Source organism: Equus przewalskii, chromosome 19 (assembly GCF_037783145.1).
Source record: "Equus przewalskii isolate Varuska chromosome 19, EquPr2, whole genome shotgun sequence".
NCBI lineage: Eukaryota > Metazoa > Chordata > Mammalia > Perissodactyla > Equidae > Equus > Equus przewalskii.
In genome coordinates this window covers 3,365,245-3,390,862 of record NC_091849.1, presented here as the reverse complement: position 1 = coordinate 3,390,862, position 25,618 = coordinate 3,365,245, and positions in this window count along the sequence as shown.

Here is a 25,618-nt window from a genome sequence, read left to right as displayed (position 1 = left end):
TTCTGCGTTGTGCAAGGTTTGGCAAGCAAGAAACCATTGTTAGGAGCTACAGTGCACACAGAACATTTAAACCCCACTACCATATTCTGATATTTTTAAGTTCAGTTGTTTCATTCAATCCTCAGACATGTTTTAATCATATTGAAAGTTAAACATATCTCTTGGGAGCCATGGCAGTACGGTGGGTAGTAAAATGCGGCAAACCAAAGCGAGGAAAAGCATCTTTCCCAATTCAAGAACCATCACAGCAGCTCAAGCTTGGACTTCGGGAGTCATTCTACCTGTTCTTCCCAAAAATGTAATGAAATTTTTCATAGATATTTCCAACACACAGAGTTATGAGATGAATGAAGTCTGAGGATCTAATGTATAAAATGGTGACCACAATTGATAATGCTGTATCATATAATTGAAATTTGCTAGGAGAGTAGAACATAAATGTTCTCACCAAAAAAAAAAAGTAAATATGTGAGGCGATGGATGTTTGAACTACCCTGATGGGGAGATCCCTTCACAATGTATGTGCATATCAAATCTTCACATTGTGCATTTTAAATACTTTACAATTTTATTTGTCAATTATATTTCAGTAAAAGCTGAAAAAAAAGACAAACTGCATGGACTGCTTTGCCTCCCAGATAACGCACACCTTCTTCCCTTCACATCAATCATTCACGGAGCCTGACGACACAGATTGCCTTTTAGATCAAATGTGAGCGTCTTATTCTTCCCCCGTTCTCAGTGGATACAACGTCTCCCCCATCTCTATCGTCTCTTCACAACTAATCCCCTTCTGTGCTTGAAGAGGCTGCACTGGCAGGCGACCTCTCAGCGACAGTTTTGAGTCTCTTTACCTTCTCCTCCTCAGTTTTATGGATAGTCTATTTTATCTTTAAAAGTACTAGCCTAGAAAAAATCTACAGTTGACCCCATTATCCCTTCCAATGATTGTCTCATATTCCCAGTTCTTTTTTTTTTAAACAAAACTTTTCTAAGATAAGCTATTCTTGTGCCATCTCAAGAAAACCGTTCTTGATACTTCATCATACAGCACACCCGACATATTTTCTCTATAATTATTCTGTGCTTAGTTTTCTCTCTAGTCTTATGGGAGTTTGGGTGTGCATCTTACCTGCTTAAATGACTGTTAGAGCTTCCTGAGGACAGGAATTATATCATCTTTGTTGTTGTCCAAGATTTTCTAATGCTATGCTAGTACAAATAAATAAGCCAAACATTAGATTGACAATTCTTGTGGGCAGGTACACTGCAGTCTGTTCCACTCACTACTGTACACCCAGTATGTGGCATGGTAAGTGCACATGGTTCATACTTGCTGAGTAAATGAATTATCAGAAATATGGTTACCATGTGAGCACATAAAAAGAGACTCCTATGGTGTACGGTTGTGTGGTGAGCTTTGGGTTCTAAGCTGATCTGTACCTAATGCCAAAGCAATCATTCTATTTAATCAAAAATTCAGCTAGCTAAATAAAGTAGCATCGGATTATGATCCCAAGTATAAAATAAATATCCATGATCCCATATTGATATAAACAAATGATTGAATAAATAAATAAATGGGAGAAGAGAGACAAATCTTTTAGGCAGAAAATTCCCAACAATTCATGTAGATATTCCGTCACCAAGGAGGTGGTGCAGACCCCTCACCCCTTAACTGTGTGATGTGCACAGTGGTTCCTTCCACAGAGGACAGTACGGAAAAGGAGAGAAACAGAGCGGCTTTGCAGTGAAGAAACCTGACAGACACGACCTCAGCCCGGTGATGAAGGTCATGTCGATAGTGACAAGTCATGCTGATAGTGTGTACCCTTGATATGATGTGATGAGAAAGGCCCTTTACTCAGGTGGTCTCCCTCCCAAAACCATAACCCTAGTCTAACCATGAGAAAAAAAATCACAGGAATCCTAACTGAGGGACATTCTATGCAGTACCTGAGCAATACTCCTCAAAACTGTCCAGGTCATCAAAAAAAAACAAGGCAAATCTGAGAAACCATCACAGCCAAGAGAAACCTAAGGAGAGATGAGGACAAAACATAATGTGGTGTCCTGGATGGGATCCTGGAACTGAAAAAGGACGTGAGGTAAAACCTGGGAAAATCTGAATAAAGCATGGAGTTTAGTTAATAATAATACGCCAATACTGGTTCATTATTTGTAACAATGGTACCTGACTAATATAAGGTTAATAATAGGGGAAACTGGATTTGGGGTATACAGGGACACTCTGTACTATGTAATTTTCCTGTAAATCTAAAACCCTCCTATTAAAAAGTGGTTTCTTTTTTAGAAAAAATTCAGCTGAGCATTTAATGTCAAAATCTGGTTTTGTTTGAGTTTATTAAGTTGATCAGACATTTGGTGTCTTGGTTGACTGTGAGCACAAAATGTTTTTCAATTTCAGAGCTAGCGTCAAATACAAATATAACCCATCCGGGTGCGCATGGAGTCAGTCTCACTCCGTAAGCGGAGAAGGAAACCCACGAGCCACTGAAGTGAACACTGGCAGCATTTGCTGGTCTGCTGTTAATGTGCTCTCCAGTCTTGATTGTGGACACAGACAGCAGCTGGGAGCCCTCAAGACCAGAGCCTTCCCACAGCCCTGATACTTTCAATGGGAGCAGGCAGATTTTCTTGCTTATAAAATGAGTTCACCCTTTTTCTTCTTAAAAAATATGCACGGGGGCCAGCCCAGATGCCTAATGGTTAAGTTCAGCGTACTCTGCTTCAGCAGCCCGGCTTTGGTTCCCAGCTGCGGACCTACACCACTCATCTGTCAGTGGCCATGCTGTGGCAGCAGCTCACATGAACAAAAGGAGGAAGATGAGCAACAGATGTTAGCTTGGGGTGAAGCTTCCTCAGGAAAAAAAAAAAAAAGGTGTATGGTAAGAAGGTAAGATGGGAAAAGAACAACTCCACCCACAGCCAACTCAGCCTCAGGCCATCAGGGTAGGTGTTCAGGACACAGAGACAGAGAGAACTGGAGTCTAGCATCTGCTGGGTTTTTGTTTGTTTATTTCTTTCATTTTCAAACTATTAGCCTAAGTATGGTTGACTCTATTGAAATGAATTCCCTATATATCTTATGAAATTCTGCATGGCTTTAGAAAGTTTATCAGAGCCATCTTATAATAAGACCTATTTATTTCATGTTACTTTTGGCCAAAAATTTTCAATCTACTTATTTATTCTTTTGAATATATATTACATTCACAAGGTCCAAAACTCAAAGATTACGAAAGGGTGTGCTTCAGTCTCCCAGGGCTGCCTAAACGCAGTGCCTCGAACTAGGGGACGTCAAACGATGAAATTTATTCCCTCACAGTTCTGGAGGCCGGAAGTCAAAATTAAAGTGATGGCTGGGTGGGCTCCTCCTGAGGGCTGGGAGGGAGAGTCCGCTCCAGGCCCCCCTCTCCGCTCCTGCTGGTTCGCCGGTGATCCTTGGTGCTCCTTGACTGGCACATGCATCGCCCCAATCTCTGCCTCCATCTTTACGTGCCTGTCTGCCCTGCATGTGTGTGTGCCTGAGTTTCTCTTTCTCTTCTAATAAGGACAACAGCCATATTGGATTAGGGCCCCCTAATCCAGTATGATCTCAGCTTAACTTAACTACATCTGCAGACCCTATTTCCAAATAAGGGCACATTCACAAGTACCAGGATTAGGGTTTCAACATATCTTTTGGGGGGACACAATTTAACCTATAATAGAGTGTGTGGTGAAAATTCTCCTTCCAACTTAGTTCTCCAGCACACTTAATCCTTAGAAAGGCACCTAAACTTCTTACAGATACTTTCAGAGATTATTTGCATCATTACAAAAACCCAGAAGGTGCAGACACTGATTATCTCCATCTTTATTCCTTGTCATTCTCACTGTCTATATCTCTCTCCTATTATAAACAAGTGATAATGTATTACAGATACAAGATTTTTTTTCCACTTAATAATATGTAGTGGAGATTGTTAATATTAATATATAGATTCCACATTTTTTATAGCTGTATAATATTCCATCGCAGTCTTATAAGGTGAATTATTTAACCAGTCCTCTATTGATGGGATTTGGGTCGTTTCTAATCTTCTGCTATTGCAGCCAATGCCACAATGAATAACCCTGTGCATATTTTATTTCTCCACTAGGTGAATATATTTATAGAATAAATTCTTAGAAAAATAACTTAGGGTCAAAGAGCATAGGCATTTATAATTTTAATAGATATTACCAAATTCCCCATAGAAGTTGAAAATAATATATATATTCCTATCAGCTTTTTATAAATGACTTTCCCCCAACTCCCTGGCCACACATCATATCATCCTTTTCTTTCTTCTTCTTACACAACCTGGGAGTTGGAAAATGGAATCTCAGCATAGTCTAATTTGCACTTTACTACTTATGAGTGAGATTGAGCATCTTCTCATATGTTTAAATGTCTATGATCTTGTCTGTAAAGCATCCTTTTCCCTATTTTCCCCAGGTAGTTGGTCTTTTTTTATGGACTTACGCGAGCTATGTAGGTATTAGGTATATCATCTCTTCAACTGTGTATGAACTATGTGTATCATTCCCATTTGTTGTCTTATGAAAGCTACCTTAACATGGAATTTGGACTTGTCAATTGACTCTGTCTTGGACTCATTTAAGCATTTTCCTTTTGCAATTAGAAGTAGCTGCTAATTTATACTGTTTGTCCACTGGAATGGACTGGGAGGACCACAGTATATTGAGATATAAATGTCAATATGATTTGGATTCTTTTGGGTTTTTCCGCCCATTTTGTGGAAGCTTTATGGAATACCTGTAATCCTATCAATTATAAAAACAGAATAACAGTGATAAATTTAAATATCTGCCCTACATAAACCTTTTTTTTACTGTTCTAGAAAGATCTAAAGTTTGTTTACTAAATAGCCGTGGTAAAAACAAGAAATTATAGATACTTCATGAATACAGTTTTCATAGACTCTTTTGGTCCAAAGGGCAAAAAAAGGATCTTGTATTAGGATTTAATGAAATTTTACTAAAAAACACGTACTGTCCTTTCTGGGTTTAAGCACACACCTGGCCGCTGGCTTTTCGTTTCACGGATGTCACATTGACTCTGTTGTCTAATGTTAGTAGGAGGTGTCTGGCTGAGCCCTCACCCCAGAGCTTTGCGAACATGTCGTCCAACAGCAACGTTCCCAGTCGTGTCTCAGCCAGAGCTGGAGGGATGGAGCACAACGCCAGAAAGAGAGAATTATGGAGGAGCTGTTCCGTCGCATCACGATATCTCACCTGCCCTCCCACCCTCCACCTTGAGCGACCTCAGTGCGTGTTGACCTTCGGCTTGGAGCCTCAGTGGGTAGGCACTCCTTCCCCTTGGGAAGGCAGTTCCAGAGTTAACATTTCGAAAGTGATTTTCTGCTGCTAAAAAATGTGTGGTTTATCCCAAGCCTAAGAAATGTCAAAGGATTGGGATTATCCCTTTTCTCCTCTCCTGTGTGCCTTCAATTAGCTGAAGGAAAGCAAACCCATGGCTTTAGAACCAAAAATAGCTGGAGAAAAGTGACGCAGGTTTCACCAAGATGAAAGAGTGGAACCCAGAAGCCTAATTAAAAGCAACTGAGAAACTAGTATTTGATACAGAGTTTACTCACCTGAAAAAATAAACCGAGAGCTGCAGAGAGGCTTGGGGGGGCTGTGGGAAAGGGCTGGGAGGTCTCCGGCAGGTCGCAGGCAGGCCTGGCCGGCAAGGACACACAGCCTCGCTGGTTCTCCCCTCCTGGAGGCAGGGGAAGGTCAGCCAGCGAGCGAGGCCACCACACACTGCGGCTGCCTGACGGTCAGCGCCCGCGAAGAGAGCTCGCAAGGGCGACATTGCACCACCTCCAAACGCTGTGCTTTCTTTTCTGTCTTGAAACGTGCATGATCAGCTAAACATCATTTTTTCCCCTGATTTTCCAGGCCTCTTTTTCCTCTCACATCTCCTCCCCACCTTACTACTGCCCTTGTCAACTTCCTTAAACTCAGAGCTTTCCCTGCGTTCAGCATATGGGTTGTTTTTGATGGCAGGAGCTTCCAAGAACTTACTGAAAGAATTAGCCCTCCTTTACCAAGAGGAAAATTCTCTTGGTTTCGAGATAAATCAAGGCCCGAGGTCAGTCAAGAAATGAATGATTCCCTCTTTCGTACATTGCATATTTTTAACCTACAAATCAGCTCCTTCAATGGAACACTGGCAAATAAAAAAAGCTTTGGTGATCCCTCTAAATGCAATCGCCATCTTATCCAAGATTTTATTTGGAGGCAAGAGAAAGGACTCAACCTAATTTTCTTGGCCCCTACCTGCTGGGGGAGGCGTCCTTCATTCTTTTCCTTTCCAAGTTTGATATTCATTACCTTGGGTAGGATGGGAGGTAGGGGAATGTGGAAAGATGTATATGGTGTCTCCAAACGAAAGCGTGGTTCTGTTACTGCAAATAACTGAAATGAGAGCACTGTTTTTGGAACAGTCTGTTCAGGAGGCAGAGACCGGATGCCTCCACCTCTGTGGGGTCACAGTCAGCTCTTCTTTACTTCACGCTTTGTCAAATAGGACTCATGACTTAGCGAGACTACCAGCCTTGGATATCAGCTGCCGTTTCACAATGCCGAGCAGACTTCATGAAGGACGGTGCAGTAAGAGCATTTGACATTGACGTCCTTGCTGTGGTCCTGTAATTACTTTGGAAACACAAATACCTCATACTCTGCTGGCTATCGCAGAGAGGTTTTGCATTAAGTACGGAAGATATGGCCTTCTCTGTAAGGGTCACCCACTTTGAGGGAACATGTTTACATGAACACATGAACGTTTACCGCAGTTCCCGGAGAGCTGTTCTTTTTGCTTTCTTTCTTTCCCTTTTTCCTTCTAACTGATAGAATCCTCCTCTCTGTCTCTATGTTTCCTGCCCCCATGTCCCGTCATGAAACCTCTCCGCCTGAGGCTGAGGGCCAGCATCGAAAGGTCGTCACCTCTGTCCAGGGCAACTTGCTGCTTGATTTGTCGAATGATCTTTTGCTTTTGTTGTTTATTCTGGGGACCTCACAGCAGAGATGCCATCAGTTCTATTTCTCAGTACAGACTGAACAGCCTCCTCTCTTGCTCTATTTTTTCCCTGATTTCCTGGCTATCCCCCCACTCCTACCCCTAAGCCCAATATAAGGTGTGTTATAGAGGTCCCTAAATAACCCTGTATTCTTTTGATAAACTATATTGGGTTGTTTTTTATGTATGCATGCTTTAACTTCCATAAATAGCATCGTGGTGTAAATGTCATTCTTTTCATTACTTTCCCCTTTTAAGGTCTCTCCACATTGCTGCATGTTTATCTCCTTACTTTTAGTTGCTTCTCAGAATGCCATGTAGGCCACTACTCACCTGTGCACACCCAGGTAGAGAAGATGGAGAAATCACAACCTATTGGTCCCAATAGGGACAGTTACATAAAGGAGCAGACAAGGGCAATCACTGTCATTGAAGAGACGGATAACCCTGATGGGAGGTAAGCTAACGGGTTTCGGTCCCTCTGGCACACACACATGTGGCTTCCTGGGCATCCCTCTCCAGCCCCTGCTGCAGCTGTGATGGTGCGGTTATGGTGAGTACGGACAAGCTTCTGAGAGCTCCCAGCAGACAGGACTATGTCTGTCTGTTCACTGCTCTATCCCCAGTGCCTGGCCCAGCACCTCGGAAATGGGAAAAGCTTGATAAGTATTTGGCGGATGAGCGTAGGAATTAGTAGGTAAATTAATAATAATGATTGTATAACAATTAAAGTCATGGGGCCAGGAGTCGGATACATTTAGGCTTCCATCCTGGCTGTCCCACTGGGCCATGGAGTGGAGCCCTCTGAGTCTGTTCTTTCTCCTGGCAGATGGGATGCCAGAGTCGTGGGGATGACTATGTGATATGGTAAGGACAGAGTAGCTCGAAAGGTATTCTGCACTTAGTAGGGTCTCAATAGAGGGAGCTACTATTCTATACAATACTGCAAGGCTTAAGTGTTCTGCTGGGTTATAGCAGCATTTACAGCAGCAAGGGTTATAGGCATTCGGGGGGTCGCAGGGATTAGAATGGTTTCCTCCTTGCACTTGCGCGCAAGTGCACTTAATGCAAATGATAGCTAAAAGCTGCGAATGAAAATGCTCTTAATAATTGGCCAACTCAGGATACTAAGACTTTCAAAATTAGTACCGTGGGTAGCTAGGGCCCATCTCAGCAGCACCAGTCATTATTTCTTAGCAGATTGAGAAACGCAAGATGGATGTCTAAAGAAACAACCGTAAATTCCCATCCTAGGAACAGGAACCCAGAGGGAGCAGCATCTTCAGATACAACAGGTACTAAACTGTTCAAAACCCAGCTTTCTCAGCTTTGGTTGTCAGTGGGCTGGTTATATTACAGACGTTACACTAAACTTGAAAGAAGCAAGAAAAAGAGATAGAAAAAGTGGGAGGGGCCGACCCCATGGCCAAGTGGTTAAGTTTGCGCGCTTCTCTTTGCTGGCCCAGGGTTTCGCTGGATCAGATCCAGGGCGCGGACATGGCACCGCTCATCAAGCCATGCTGAAGCGGCGTCTCAGGGAGCACAACCAGAGGCACTCACAACTAGACTATACAGCTATGTGCTGGGGGGTTTAGGGAGGGGGGAAAAAAAGATCAGCAACCGTTGTTAGCTCAGGTACCAATCTTTTAAAAAACAAAAGTGGGAAAACAGAACGTGAGGTTTAGGAGTTTTGACTAGAACAGGGGTCAGCAAACTATGGGCCATGGGCCTAATGCAGCTGACAACCTGGTTTGCAAATAAAGTTTTATTGGCACACGGCCCGCCCATTTGTCTGAGGATTGTCTGTGGCTTTCAAATGGCAGAGTTGAATAATTGTGACAAAGACCATCTGGCCCCACACAGCCTAGAACATTTACTATCTGGCCCTTTACAGAAAAAGCTTGCCTGGTACCTGGCCTAGAAGCAGGGGCGCCGAATATCCATGTTTCCCGTGACTCAGCAGTGAGCCGCGCACCTCAGGTGGTGGTAACTGCCAGGTGGACAGTCAGAGAGGAAATAACGGGCTGGAGAAGCAGACTCTCCCTCCACGTCCGTGATCTTTACATGTGTAAGAGGAGTTGTGGTTTTCAATCTTGCAGTAACCCAGTACGTGGGCTCAGATCAGGGAACTCCATCTGACACACACTGGCTCCCGGAAGTCTCTGCCAGGTACTCCAGGTTCTCAGAGCCCGATTTTCCACCTCTTGGCAAAAACAAACAAACAAAAAGAAACTGATTTTTAAAGAATTTTGGAGGCCTCTGTGCACCCCTAAATCACCTACTACTGGTCTCCGTTCACAACTTAGTGGCAGGACCTGTAATTTATTAAGGGAGACCCAGACTGCGCACGCAGCTGCAAGGCTCAACGTGAAATCTGACCTCAGGCACACAGAGCGCTCCTTTCAAACTCGCCGGGCCTCTCGGGTGTGTTTCTGGAAGCAGTTAGTGGACACGGTCCAGAGGCCTGTGAAACTGAAAAAGGCTTCCGTAAGAAAGTCTGCCCTTACCAACCTTGGTGTGCAGGTTATCACACCAACGATTCCCACACAAAGACCTTCTTTTCATTGTCCTATGAGAAAACAAGAAGCAGAAACACTTGCTACGGCGCCAAGAAAGAATTTAGACTGGAAGAGCAAAGAACCTGGACACAGAGGAGCTGGGCTCAGTCCATTTCCTCCTGAACTGAATCTTTCTCAGCTTTATCCTCCTGAACTTTAAAAGAAGGGTGATGCTAACACTAACCAGGGCCATTGGGTTACTTAGAGGGTTATTTCCAGTCTTTCATGGCACTCTCGCTGAGTGTTGCGATTTTTTATTGGGCCCCCAAAGTGGGGGGTTTGTTTTCAGATTTAGGCACCCCTTCTGGCATGGCACCCCCTCTATTTGATGCCCGCTTCTAGTTCTCCAGGAACTGGCAACTCACACAGTGTTGCCGCCACAAGCATCCCTCCCTGTTGGCCGCTGGCGAGGCCCCTGGACTCACGTTAAGCCTCTCACTCTCTTCTAGGTAAGGTGGATCCCTGGCCAGCTGACTCCATGGGGAATTTAAAAGGGCGGGTACTATGATAATCATTCCCAGACTTATTTCCTTAGGATGAATTTCAGGAAGTGGAATCTGAAAAAAAATTGTCTTTCACATACTGACTTGCAAGAGCTCTTTATATATAAAGGATACTGGTCCTTTATCTGGAATATACATGGCAAATATTTTTCTGCTTTGCTAAGTGACATTATGGAATAGTCAGATCTATTGATTTTACAATCTCTGCCTTTGGTGTTATTTTTAGAAAGGGCCTTTCAAATAACAAGATTATGTAAATATTTATCTAAATTTCTTCTACTACTTGTAATGTTTCATTTTTAACATTGTATCTCTTTAATCCATCTGGAATTTATTTTGGTATTTGGAGTAAGGTACAAAGCTTATTTAATTTTTACTAGATAGGTAAGTAGTTTTTCCTGTATGTTTAATGACGTATACTTTCACTATTCATATGAAATACCACATTTATCACATACTAAATAATTATATACACTTGTGCCTGTTTTCAAAATGTGAAAACCTGTGTCCGCATCTGTGTTCATAGAGGATGCGGTGGGCTTGCCGGAAGCAAGAACAAGGGAAGCGGGTAAGACCTCCCCACAGGCCCTGCCGAAATGGGGTGTGGGCATTTAGGAAGGTCACGTCTGGGTTGCGTAGTCTGAATTCACCACAGGTGTGTGGCCAGGTGCTGCACAGTAACCTTAGGTTGCTTCGTCTTTGAGTAAGTATAGTGTTTGTGTTTCTAGAAGAGCTGGCTCAAAATGTCCTAAGAGAATCATCCTAATCATACTCATGAAATCCAAAATGACAGGCCAACTTTTCTTCCTTATTCAGATGAAGAACAGAGGTAAAGAGTGCCGGGAGCAGAAGTCAAGTCTCCTCGCTGTTAGTGAAGAACTGAACCTGCTTCCAAGGCTGACGACACCTGGCCCTGTTGTGGCCTTTTTGATCCCCTCTAATTCCCTAATGTGTTTCTCAGAATATTTTGGATTTGGGCTTATTTTCTTAAGCCGGTGAAGGACCTCCTCATGTTTCCATTCACTTTATTTTAACAACATTTTTTTTCTTTTAATGATTTTTTTTCCCCTGGAGCCATTACTTTGTGAAGGAAGTGTGGTGTGGCATTCGGAGGGAGCCAAATGCCTGGGGTCCATTGTCTTTGACTGGGAGAGTGGTCTCAAATAAGAAACTGCTGCTGGCCAACGGTCAGGTGAGCAGTTCAAGGTGCAATGAGGAATTGGGATGAGGGCTGTGGTTCTTGTAGGTAGGTCTCTACTCTGTGTCCAAGGTCAAGGGACCCTGCAAATTATGTAACCAGCCCTGGACTTAAGTCTTGTTCTTGGATGAAACCTAAGCCCAGCAACTTATAGATGGCAGCCACGCTGTGATTGTTGAATGCTGTTATTGAATAAACTCATGAAGATGAGCCAGGAAGTGCTGATGTTTTCATCAAGAAAGCAATGCAGCGGGGCCAGCCCGGTGGCGCAGTGGTTAAGTTCGCACATTCTGCTTCTCGGTGGCTCGGGTTTGCTGGTTCAGATCCCAGGTGCAGACATGGCACCGCTTGGCAAGCCATGCTGTGGTGGGCATCCCACGTATAAAGAAGAGGAAGATGGGCGTGGATATTAGCTCAGGGCCAGCCTTCCTCAGCAAAAAGAGGAGGACTGGCAGTAGTTAGCTCAGGGCTAATCTTCCTCAAAAAAAAAAAAGAAAAGAAAAGTAGTGCAGCAAAGACAAACTGCATGATCCATTATGTTAATTAAGGCGGATTCTGGGGAAATGGACGATGGCAGCTGCTTCGGGCTGGGACTCCAGGAAGTTGACTCTGAGACGGAGATTTGCGTGTGGAATCATTAGGGAGTCCTCCTGGGATTAGCCCCTCTGGGGAAGGGAAGGAACAAGCTTGGAGGAGGAGAGAGGTTGGGCTGTGCAGCAGTCACCAGAAAAGTCCCTTGGCCAACCCACAGGGAGCTCTGAGGCTGGAATGGCCCTTCAGGCTTGGCCAAGTTGGGGTCAGGCTGTGGGCTCCGATACTAGACGCAAGCTGCCCCAGGAAGGAGGTGTGATCCCAGGAGGGGGCTTTCTTCACCCTAGTGCAGTGGTTCTCAACTAGGGTGATGTTCTTCCCCAAGGATATTTAGCAATGTCTGGGGACGTTTTGGGTTGTCACGCCTGCAGGGAGGGCATCCAGTGGGTAGAGGCCAGGATGCTGCTAAACATCCTGCGATGTACAGAGCGGCCCCCACAATGAAGAACGTACTGGCTCCAAACATCAGCAGTGCAAGCTTGAGAAGCCCTGGCCTAATGCACATCCTGGAGAGGCTGAGTGCTGGGGCTATCTGCAGGCAGCACTCTCTGCCACTGGGGAACGCGCCCTGCAGTCTCAAAGGGGCCCCTGGGGGGCAGCCTTGCGCGGCTGGACCTCGCTTCCTCACAGAGGTTCCGAGAGTAGCTCTTCCACGTGTCTAGTGGGGCTCATGTCCTTGGGAAAACTTAAAAGAGGAAGATAATAGGACAAACTACAGGCCTGGAGGTGACCGTGGATGCTCTCCCTTCTAGATTTCCCTCACTCTCAGAGGGCACCTCTGCTGGTGTTGGTAGCTTATCTAGTAGCACTGCGTCTTAACCCCAGCCCTGAGTGGGGCTGTAGTGCAGGTATAGGCCATGTTTGGCTCACACTCACATACTGAGCTGACTCTCTGTGAATAAATCTCAGCATTTCTCCTCTTTCATCCATGGGCCATGAGGGACTCCCTCCCCCAAGATGCTCCAGGGGTGGTTGAGGGAGAGGCATTACTGTGATACAGTAGGTGACATGGGACCTGGGCCACCTACTCGTGCCACTCCCCTGTGCCCTCTAGCCATGCTCATGCTTGATCCCTAAACTGCCACTTTCATTTTATGATGGTGTCTTGTCTAGGCGCACCCTACCTTAGGACTTAGCGGACTTGATAGAACGCAGTTCATGACGGGCAGCTCTGGCTTTGTGGTCACTTGGTGACACAATTCTGACACTCCAGCTCCACCAGGGGCTAGCAGTCCACCAGGAGGTATTTTCCACAAAGTGTATAATTCTCCACTTCAGCTGGCATGGCCTTGATTTAAAACCCTCTGGGACTCTGTTGTAATCCTCCTTTTGGGACTTGCCATACACTCCACACAGCACCTTCCCTCACACAGATACCCCCCATACCATAGAGTCAGCCAGCTTGTACGGCCAAGTGGCAGGGCCACTCCTTGCACCACAGTCTGCTCTGGACTCCCCCTACAGCTGACAGGCTTTTGTGTCACTCAGTGTAGTGGATTGAATTGCGTCTCCCCAAAAAGACTTATCCGAGTCCTAGCCTCTGGTAACTGTGAATGTGAACTTAGAAAAAGAGTCTTTGCAGCTGTAATTAAATTAAGGATCACCAGCTGAGATCAGATTAGCGCGGGCCCTGAATCCATGACAGGTGTCCTCATGAGAGAAAGGAGAGGGAGATTTGAGACACACAGAGATACACAAGGAAGAAGGCCATGTGAAGAGAGAGACAGAGGTTGGAGTGATGCTGCTGCAAGGCAAGGAATGCCACAAGCCACCAGAAGCTGGAGGGAAGGACTCTCCCCTAGAGCCTCCAAAGGGAGCGTGGCTCTGCTGACATCTTGAATTTGGACTCTGGCCTCCAGAATGGTGAGAGAATAAATCCCTGTTGTTTTAAGTCACCCTGTTTGTGGTACTTTGTCACAGCAGCCCTAGGAGACTACTACGCCTGGCATATGGGCCAGATAGGAGATAGGCTGTCTCCAAACCTCTCAGGCACTGCACCTCCTTCTTTGTAGTGGGAGACGTGAGAAGCAATATTGTGTCCTTAATCTTGGAGAGCTGTCCTGGCATGCCCAGACCCCTGGATCTCTAAAGGTTTTATTGACGTGATGGGCCCCTAAATCATCAAAGAATTTATCTCCCACCTCACAGAGTGCGTGTGTCTTACCTTAGCCTCCAATATACTTGCTATATCTTGCCTGTCTGCTTTAATTAGCAAGAAGTCATCAGTGCAGTGGCCCAGTGTGATGTTCTGCGGGTGTCTAGATGGTCCAGATCTCCTCAGACTATTTTATGACAGAGAGTAGAAGAGCTGTCATAGTCCCGTGACAGAACTGTAAGTGTATACTGTTGTCTATTCCAAATGAATGTGGATTGTTTCTGATCCTCCTTTAGGGATGAGAAAAAAGACCAGTGGCTACACTGTTAATCTGCTTTGGCAAAGATACCACATCTGGCATGGCAGCTGCAGTTGGGACAACTGCTCGGTTGAGTCTGCAGCGGTCTGGGACCCGCTGTGCTCTTGTGCAGAGCAACTGATGAACTATTTGGAGATTTGGTTGGGGACGACCAGCCCTCTATCCTTTAGATCTGTAAGGGTGGCACTCATCTCTGCCACTCCCGCAGGATGGAATATTGTTTCCGATTAGCTCTCGTCGCTGGGGAGGGAGCAGTTTCAGAGCCTTCAACTTGGCTTTCCATGCTCTGATCCCTCTTTCTCCACAGGCCGACGAACCGATGGGAGAGTTGTGTTAATTATCAAATATGTCCTGTCTAATTATACATTCAGGCAGGGGGAAAATGACAATTGGGTGGGTCTGTGGACCCAGTGGGCTCATGAGACTTAAATCTGAATCAGGACTCCATTTATTACCTGTTCTCCATTTGCCCCATTCTAATGAGCAGGGGGGCAAAATGACACTGTGGATCCCTGGGTTTTAATATCAACTTGGATCTTGCCCGGAGGGTTCAGAGGAATCTGAGGATTCAAGAATTCGAAGAGCACCCTCCAAACATCCTCAACTTATGACTTAGAGTGCCATTCTTTCTCAAGCGGTCCCTGAACCTGGCATAGCAAACCTGCCTAGGTTGAGATTTCAACTTCCTTTGGTCATTCTTACGTTTAATCCCAAACCTAGTCCTCACTTCTTCTGCTCTTCAGCCGTGGGACGTGAAAGTCTCTTTCTATTTTGCCAAGGGGCCCTTCTGGCTCTCATAACCAGCCTTTAATTGCTGAGAAATCCCTTTCAGTCTTTCCAAAGAATCTACTGTTTTTGTTTTCCAAAGAATCTACTGCCTCTAGCAATAGCCTTCTGATTGCGTTGTCTTTATAAGTTCTATTTCCTCCATATTTATCAAACATTTGATACATTGAATGCTGTCGTGCACTTCCTTCTACCGCTATGATATCCCCATCACCTACAGTCTAAGTTTCACCACTGCCACCCTGTTCCAGAGGCCATCCATCACCATCACTGGCAACGGGGCTTCCACTGCCAGTCCCTGTTGGGAGGCAGCACTGGAAGCCCACTGAACACCTGCTTCCCCAGACAACTCCTGCGACCAATAGCTCAGATTAGCTTCCCCAGGAAGCAGACTCAGAGATGAAGATGAGCAGTCAGGAAGTTTATTAGGGAGTGCTTTCAGGAGTAACCTCTGTGAGGGGAGAGAAGGAAGCAGAGTGGGACAGAGGAAGAAGGTCTCAGCCTACCCCATGAGGGAGCTCTTTGTCCTACATAATCACCCCAAGTTGGAGTAAGGGGACCAAGCCTAAATACCACCACATCAACTAGTCATTTGGATGCAGGTTGTCCCCAGGAAGAAGGGCAGGAACCTTGGGTGAGGTGGCTGTCTTCGACCAAGAGCAGTTCCTGGAGAGGGCTGACAGCTGAGCTCTATCAGCCAGCAGCACCAACAGCCAGCTCCACGCAGCATCTGCTACCGCTGTTTGTGTCAATTTTCACAAATGAGGTAGAATAGAAGAGTCATATAATATAATATCCTAGTAATATACTGTTCTTATAGTAATATAGAATTAATGTAAATATATTATTAATTGGCAATATACTATTTAGAAGGAAGGACTTGGCCACCCACTTTCAAAAAATCGTACATGAAAATCCTATGAATAGCAGTGGAGCGTTGTCTGACAGAGCGCCAGCAGGTGAGAGGATGGCACAAAAGACCAGGCGGGGTTCTGCTCTGCTGTCCACAGGGTCACTAGTAGTCGAAATAGACTTGACGGCACTAGCAATGAAATGCAGTATTAACATATAATTAATATTAATATTCTTATATTAATAGAGAATATTCTTACGTGATATATATAATGCAATGTTATATCACATTGGCTTTTATTAATACACAGTAATTATTAAGAACCAGACCTCTCCAAGATCTTAGGATCAAGGATGTACTTGAGTTGCAGGTTGAGTGACCATAACTGAGTTTAACCTTGGCAGAGTCGAAGGAGCATCAGAAATTATGCCTCCAGTTTCCATTAACTCTGGACTGGATTCTGGCAGGAAAACTTCCAGTTCCCCTGCCTTAGGCAAAGCCTGTGCCAGGCAGTCAGTGAGACACACTTTTGTACATTTTCAGACACCCTTGTTGGCTCCAGCATTGGCAGCACATGGCTGGATCGTTGCAATAAATGTCTGGCGAGCTACCAAGCACATGTTTTCCTCAGACCCAGGGAAAGGCAGAACTTTATGGTCACTGGCAATGACCTGGAGACTGTAATTTTGACACAGTATATAGTCCATTCCCAACACGCGTGGGAGTGAAACAGATCATCTGAAAGGCATTGCTATTTGGCTCTGTAAGGCATGTGTGTGTGGAGGGGAATAGATTCCTGTTTTGAGTTGTTATAATTTTTGGTTTTTGCAGATTTGCCATCTCAGTTATATTTTGCTTAGATGAATTGTAAAGTTGGACTTTGTTCCCTGGCGCTTTCTGCCTGAAAGATGGAAAGAGAGGCCCAAAGCTAGCCCCAAACTAATGTTAGATAGAGAGTAGATAGTAGTTCTGATAACCAAGACTTGGCTATTCAATTTCTGGGCTTAGTTCTCTGGGACAAGGGCAAGACTGCTTTATTTTAAGCCTGCAGATGTACCTAGGTCTCAAGCCTATCTGTCTCACAGTTTTGCCAGATAATAAAACTTTTGAAACTTTTAACATTGCGGTACAGACTAGGATTATATAAACAGTCAGCAACGGTACCTTTTCCCCCACTGCAGGCCACGGCATGTTTCTCCCTCTGATTCTGATTTTTGCACAGTGGGACGAAGCAGTGGCCCCTGCCTGCAACTGAGTTTTCACTCTGGTGGCAGCAAACAGGATTTTGAAAAGTGGCATCTTTTAAGGCAGGTGTGACCCAGCAGCCTACCCTGGACAATCATTTCTGTTTCTTTCACTGTTTGGAAATTTACACAAATAGCACAGGCCAGGGTGCAAACACACTCACCTCCATCTATCCCCAACACCGATCGCCCATATAGTATTGCAGCCAAAACAGTGAGTTAAGCTGGAAAACAGACTTCTACAATATTGAGTAGCCAATTATTCTACCATCTTGATTTTGTTTGTTTTGTTTTTGTTTGCATATTAGTGGAGGGACCGCTTTCTTGAAGAATCCTTTTCTTCGGTTTCTGTGGTCGAAGCCAAAATCATTGGTGTTTATACCCAAAATGTGCCTTTCTAATTGTTTTTTACCCCGCTGTGGTGCTAACCCAGTGGCTGCGGTAGAAGGGGCTGGAGATTGACTGAGGTCCTAGGTTTGTTAACTGTCCTCAGGTTGGAGAGCAGGAGGAAGGGAGCTGGGAGATTACTGAGGAGTGCAGACATTGTTGAGAGAATTGTGGGGGAATCTTTGCAGCCTTGCCCAGATTCTACACAATGGTGCATTTTAGAGATAGGAGAACAAACAAGGAAGAAATGAATAAGTCTGCAGAGATAATATCGCTGCCCTGGGGCTTGATTAAAACATCAGGACAAGCAGGAACTCTGACTTTCTGGTAAATCCCACATGGGAACCAGTGAGGGATCTGAGGGCTATTGTTGCTTGTCTTTTCACTTTGTTTTCAGGTATGACGTGAGATGAGAATCTTTCAACATTTGGTTCATTTTTCCTGTCCTCGATTCCCTTTTATTGGTTTCTCCTGCAACTTTACTTTTATTTCAGTTTTGTTTGATGAGAAATGGTTTTGGAATTATGGCTGTAAAATGGAGGAGTTCTCTATGTGTTTCGTTCCTGGATCAAATAAAGTTATCAAATGGCATCCCCAAGTGCTGCATCTGGGGTCTTTTCTACCGCTCTCCTGTCTCTCCTTTCCTCGAATTCCTTCCCATATGTTGTCTGAAATCCTGAATCTAGGAGCTGCCATTTCCCTATCAGCTGTTCTTTCACCTATTTTATCAATTCCCCAAAGTTGAATCACATTATCCTAACCTTCCTTGAGGTAATATTCGATAAATAGCTGTGCCTCCTAGGAAAGCTCCCTCACTACCTCTCCTGGTTGGCAGCCCTTCCTCCTTTACTCAGGGCCCACGTTTCATCATTTCAGATCACGAGGGCACCAGTCCTCTCTCCCCGTACTCAGATCACAAGCTTATCAATCCACTATTTACTCAGCTCCCGTTATTTGTCCAGCAATGTCCAACGTGTGTGTGTGTGTGTGTGTGTGTGTGTGTATGTTGTGGAGAGGAGCCAGCCAGGGCAGAACATCATAGAAAGATATCATTGTCTTTGCACTTCAAGAATTTACAGTTTAGTGGGGGTAGACAAGATGGCCACATGAAAGCAGACAAACAGGGAAAATCTGAAATGGGACAATAAGAAAAAATACAGCAATGACAACAAGAATTTGTTGAGTAATTATTAGTTAATTGTCAGGCACAGTACTAAGCACGTTGTGTGTGATACCCTATTTAATTCTCTTCACGATCTTATGTCAGGTACTATTATTAGTCTCATTTTACAGATAAGACAACAAAGCTTGGCCCAAATTGCACAGCTACAACTTCTAAGTGACGTGTAGTTCTTGGGCCTGAGCTTGTAACCACTCCTATGTCCTTGCTGTGGGTGCAATAGAATCTCAGGGCAGGAATAAGTCAGGAGAACCCATACAAGGCAGAGGTTGCACAGTTGAGCTGGGCTTTGAAAGACAGTCAAAGTTCACAGGGCAAAGGAAGGGCATTTCAGGAGGGAGGCAGGAGGATGGGTGAGCACATTATGAACAGGAATACCAAAAGGCCAAGGCCAGGCCAAGGGCCTGGGCACGGAAGGAGGTACAAGACATGGGCTCCATGTAGCAAGCATGGGCTCCAAGTCAGAGAGACAGTGGCTCAGAAGGCCCTGGGAGCCATGTAGGTGCCATTCTGGGCTGTGCTGGTGCCCAAAGGATGAAATAATGGGAAATCTCCTGGTGTATTTCATTTTTTTATTTAGTTTTCCTTTTGGAAATCCCTTTTCTTATATGATAACTTTAACTTTGTTCACTTTTGTGAGCAATGACTTTGAAGTGATGACTCAGAAAGGTCAGAGAAGAAGACATCCGGAGCCGGCTGACGGCCAGCAGGGCCAGGGCAGATTCCATACAAAGAAGGGGAAAAGCAAAGGTTTCCCCCAGGGCCGTGCTCTGGGTGTCTGGAAGTGTGGTTTTACTGACAGAATCAGAAGAGCAGCCAGTTTGGGGGAGGATGACCTCAGTTTTGGATCATTTGAATCTGAGATGACATCAGAAAAGCCAAGTGGAGCTGTCCAGTCGGCAGCTGGGGGTCCAGGGAGAGGTCAGGGCTAAGGATACAGACTTGTTATTTTCTTTCTCTTCATTTCCAAGAAGTTCCCTACTCCCACCCCCACACCTTTTTTTTTTTTTTTTCTGTTATATATGGCTACCAGATTTTTCCACAACCTTCCAGGCACTTCTAGTCCCAACATACTTCTAGCCCTGCCTACGCAGCCCTGTCTCCACCACAAGCTTGGTAAACTGCCCCTCCCGGGAAAATGCTGCTGATCCTTTGCCAAGGCGTCTCTCCTTGGCAGCGGCAGACTGCCTTCATGCTTTGGAAACGTGTCTTGTTACGGATGGTCTGTCCGGACACTGCTATCTGCACACAGGGAACCTGACTTCAGTCAGGTCTGTAATGATGCACTGTCCCGCCAGGGTCGGCTGCCAAAATCCAGGCAGAAATAGATGGTGACAGTTTCCACTCACAGATAATCTTGTGTGTGGCTGACTGCTGACTGGAAATGTGGGTCCTGTCAGGCCCACTGAAGTCACTCCGAAAACATGGCTGCAATGTATTGCCGCCCAGGCCTGGCGCTTGCCAGGGGCTGGGACCCATTCCCTGAGGCGGTGGGAGCTGTGAATGCACTGACTGGAACGTGGGCTCTGTCACAAACACTTCATCCATCCAACAAACCCTGCCAAGGCCTGGAGGACTCTGTGAAAGGCTACGGCCCTGCTCTGCACTTTACCTTTCGCTCAGAACCTGAGACACTGTAAATAAGTGCATCCTGTGTTGCTGGGCTGCCCACTGTCCCCACCAGGTGGACAAGGACTGGGATTCCTCTTCTGAAAATGGATCAGAGAAGCATGGTGGGTTTTATGGGGTGACCAGGAGTTGGAGGTGAGGGTAAGCGTGGGTGATACCCTGCAAACGGAGGGCAGCCGGGGCCGTGCTGCTCGGAGCACCTCGTGGCTGCCCTGGCTGCTGGGGTCTTCTAACCACAAAGGGACCATAGAACAGTGAAGCTGGAAGTGGTCCCAGAGGTCATCTCCCCAGTCTTCTGGTTTTAAAGGTAAAACTTTGAACCTCAGGGAAAGTTTTGTAACTTGTCCAAGTAGGAGTAGAAGTGAGAACTTTGACCCAGTTCTGGAATCCTTTAACTACTCCCAACCACCTTTTCAAATTCTTTTCAGAAGGATCAGGAAGTAAAGTTGGTAATTTCTTAGATGTTTTACTTGCTTTATGGAGAAAGAACTTCAGATTTCTTGGTAGCTCAGAGGCAACTCATAGACCCCTTCTCACAGTACTGAGACTCCTCCCTGTCCGGCTGTTTACAAACATGAAATAGATGCTGTTTTTCTAAGCTGGGAGGAGGCGAGATTTTAGGCAGCGCTCCAAGGCTCATCAGCGTCAGCCTCTGTTCAAGGCAGCAGCTGCAGTTCCAGGCTGGAAGAAACGCCTCACTCACACTCACCTCTCTGATTATTTTCTTCTCATCTGTGAAATGAAAGTACTACATTGGGTGACCTCTGATGTTCTCCCCAGCTCTCACCATATGATTCCATAAAAGCAAAGTGGGCCTTCAGTCTCTTTGGGAAGCCATTATTCATGACAGATTTCACATGTGACAACACTCACAGCTGGCAATGGTGGCAGAGGCCCTCATGGTCTGGCGGACTGTACATGCATTTGACCTTTCTAGAAATCAGCTTGACAAAATGTATAAAGAAATTTAAAATGGCACGCATCTTTTTAACCCTCTGAGAATCTATCCCAGAAAAAAAATCTAAAGTGCAAACAAGATATATTTACATTAATATTACTAAGTTATAAATGTTAATAAACATTTATGAACAATATTTATTATATTTGTTATAACATCATCTAGAAAAGTAGAGAATTAGAAACAAGTAGATATCTATAGTAGGGTAGTGGTTAAATCTTCCATATTGGTAATATTATTCAGCTATTAAAAACTATGTTATGTTTTCAGAGAATATTTGTAAGAAAAATATTCATAATACGTTATATGTTAAGTATAAGATATAAAAATGAATTTACAGTAGTCCTTATTTTTAGAAAATGGATCTATAATTTATATGTGAACTTTAAAAACTGAAAATAAAAGAAAATGCTAAAGTGAACATACCAGGAATCACAGATGATTTTTAAAAAAAAAAAATTCTCCACAGATCTACCCTAAGAGACTGGCTAAAAGAAGTTCTCCAAAAAGTAATGAAATAAAAAAGAAATATTGAAATATCAGAGAGGAAGAAAGAACAACAGAAAGAGTAAAATATGGATAAATACAACACATTTCCTTCTCCACTTGAGTTTTCTAAATTATGTTTTACGATAAATGTGGTTCTAAATGTATTTAGAGTAAACGTTTAAGACAATTATAAGTGGGGGAAGTGAAAGAGGCATAAATGGGAGTAAAGTCTGTATACTTCACTTAAACTGGCAAACGTTGATACTGGGAGACTGATGTTAACCACCAAACAGCTGTACAAAGAGATCCACTCAAAAACACTATCCATAAATCAAAGTGGCATTCTAAAGATATATTGAATTGAACGAAAATCAAAGTGCAATATAGCAAAATTTGTAGGACACAGCTAAAACAGTTGCTGACAGGGAAATTTATATCACTAAGTGCTTAAATTAAAAAAGAGGAAAAATCTCAAATTGATAATCTAAGCTTCCACTTCAAGAATCTAGAAAAAGAAAGCAAAATAAACACAAAACAAGCAGGTGGAAGAAATAACAAAGATAAGAGCACTGATCAATACAATTGAAAACAAAAAATTGAGAAACTCCATGGAACAAAAAGCTGGTTCTTTGAAAAGATCAATAATGTTGACAAAAACTACAAAGAAAAAAGAAAGAAGACACAAATTACCAATTTCAGAAATGACATGGATTATCACTGGAGATCCTACAGCCATCAAAAGGATAATGAGGTAATGCTGAAATTCATAAATTGGACAATGTAGATGAAATGGACCAATTGCTGATAAACACAAACTACTGCAACTCATCCAAAATAAAATAGATAATTTGAATAGTCATATAACTAAGGAAATTGAATTCATAATTTAAAAATTCTCCAAAATGAAATCTCTAGGTCCAGGTGCTTTCACTGGAGGATTCTACCAGGTGTCTAGAGAATTGACCATAATTCCATGCAAGCTCTTCCAGAAAGTAGAAGAAGGAATACTTCCCAATTCATCTTATGAAGCTAGTATTACTCTGATACCAAAACCAGAAACAGGGAGTACATAAAAAAATACTGATCAATATCCTTCAGGAATATACATGAAAAAGCCCTTAACAAAATATTAGCAAATAGAATTCATCCATAAAAGCTGGTTAAATATTCAAAAATCAATCAGTGTGATCCACCACATTAACGTGTTAAAGAAGAAATTCTCCCCAAGTTGATATTTGTAGTAAAACTGAATAAAGTCCCCAAAGATATCCATTTCTTAATTGTTGAACCTGTGAATGTTAATTTATATAGAAAAGGGAATTTTGCATATGTGATTAAGCTAAGGATACTGAGATTGGGAGATTATTCTGGATTATTTTGTGGGTCCTAAATGTAATCGCAAAAGTTCTTTTAAGAGGGAGTGAGAGGGATATTTGACAGAGAAGGGAAGCAGGAGATGTGATGGCGGAAGCAAGAGGTTGGAGCAATGTGCTTTGAAGATGGAGGGAGCAGCCATACGCCAAGGAATGCAGACAGTGGCTAGAAGCTGAAACAGGCGAAGAAACAGATTCTCCCCTGGGCCTTCAAAAGAAACCAGCTCTGTTGATACTTCGACTTTAGCCTAGTGAAACTGATTTCAGACTCTGTCCACCAAAACTGTAAGAGAATAAATTCATGCTGTCTTAAGCCACTAAGTTTGCAGTAATTTGTTACAGCAGCGATAGAAAACTAATACACAGGTTTAATGGAATTCCTACAAAATCTCCAGGAGACTTTTTTTAGACATAGATAAGCTTATTTGAAATTTATATGAAAAGGCAAAGAAATTAGAATAGCTAAACACAATTTTTAAAAGAAAAATAAACAAGAAATTAATCCACTCAATTTCATGACTCCTTATATACCTGTAGTAATCAAGACTGTGGTATGAGGGGAGGATACACACATAAATCAATGGAACAGAACAGAGAACACAGAAGCTGATTCACACAAATATGCCCAACTGATTTTTGACACAGGTGCAAAAGCAATTCAATGGAAGACAGACAGCCTTTTCAACAACAAGTGCTAAAGCAAGTAAGTAGACATCCATAGGCAAAACAGGGAACCTTGACCTAACCCTCGCATCTTTTACAAAAACTAACTCAAAATAGATAACAGATTTAAGTGTAAAACTATGCAATTTTTGGAAAAAAACAAGAAAAATCTTCAGGAACTAGGTACAGGCAGAGTTCTTAGACTTGACAACAAAAGCACAATCCATGAAAAAAAAAATGATAAATTGGACTTCATCAAAACTAAAAACTTTTGCTATGTGAAAGTCCTCTTAAAAGAGTGTAGATACAAGCTACGGACTGGAAGAAAATATTTGTAAACCACACATCTGATTAAGGACTAGCGTCTATAAAGAACTCTCAAAACTCAACAGTAAAAAAAATAAGCAATCCAATTAGAAACTGGACATAAGCTGTGAACAGACATTTCACCAAAGAGGATATAGATGGCAAATAAGCTCATGAAAAGGCATTTGACATCAACAACACCACCATTAGAGAAATGCAAATTAAAGCCATAATGAGACATCACCACACTACCATCAGAACGGCCAAAATAAAAAATAGTAACAACACCAGATGCAGTGAGAATGCTAAGAAACTGTATCATACATTGCTGGTGGTAATACAAAATAGTACAGATACTCTGGAAAACAATTTGTCAATTTCTTTAAAAAACTAAACATGCAACTACCATACAACCCAACAATTGCACTCCTGGGCATTTATCTCAGAGAAATGAAAACTTATGTTCACACAAAAACCTGTACATAAATGTTCACACTGCTTTATTTATAATAAGCTCAAACTGGAAACAACACAGATGTCCTTAAATGGGTGAATTGTTAAACAATTTCGTGGTGCATCCATACCATGGAATCCTACTCAACAATTAAAAAGAACAATTATTGATACTTGCAATAACTTGGATGAATCTCTAGAGAATTATAGTGAGTAAAAAATCCAATCTCAAAAATTTGCATACTATGAGATTCCATTTATATAAAATTCTTACAATGACAAAGATATAGAAATGGAGAACTGATTCCTGGTTGCCAGGGATCAGTGAGGGTAGGGGGAGAGAGTGGGTGTGGCTATAAAAGGACAACATGAAGGATCCTTGTGGAGATGAAAATACTCTGTATCCAACACTATCAATGTCAATATCCTGGTCGTAATATTACACTACAGTCATGTATTACTTAACCATGGGAATACATTCTGAGAAATGCATCTTTAGGCAATTTCATCATTGTGCAAACATCATAGAGAGTACTTATACCATCCTAGATGGTATAGCCTACCACACACCCAGGCTATATGATACTAATCTTACGGGACCACCATCATATATGAGGTCCATCATTGATTGAAATGTCATTATGCAGCACATGACTGTATATATTTTTGCAAGATGTTGCCACTGGTAGAAACTGAACAAAAGGTACATGGGATATCTATATTATTTCTTGCAACCATGTGTGAATCTACAATTGTCCCAAAATAAAAATTTTAATTAAATAAATAAAAACAAGTCAGGATTTCCAGTTTTAGCTCTGACATATAAAGACCTAAGAAGTCATCATTCCCACCATTACAAGAAAAAGCTAAACAAACTAAAAATCAGTCACTTTTCTTGGACCCATCAGAGGTTTGAGTAAACCACCACCCCAATAGG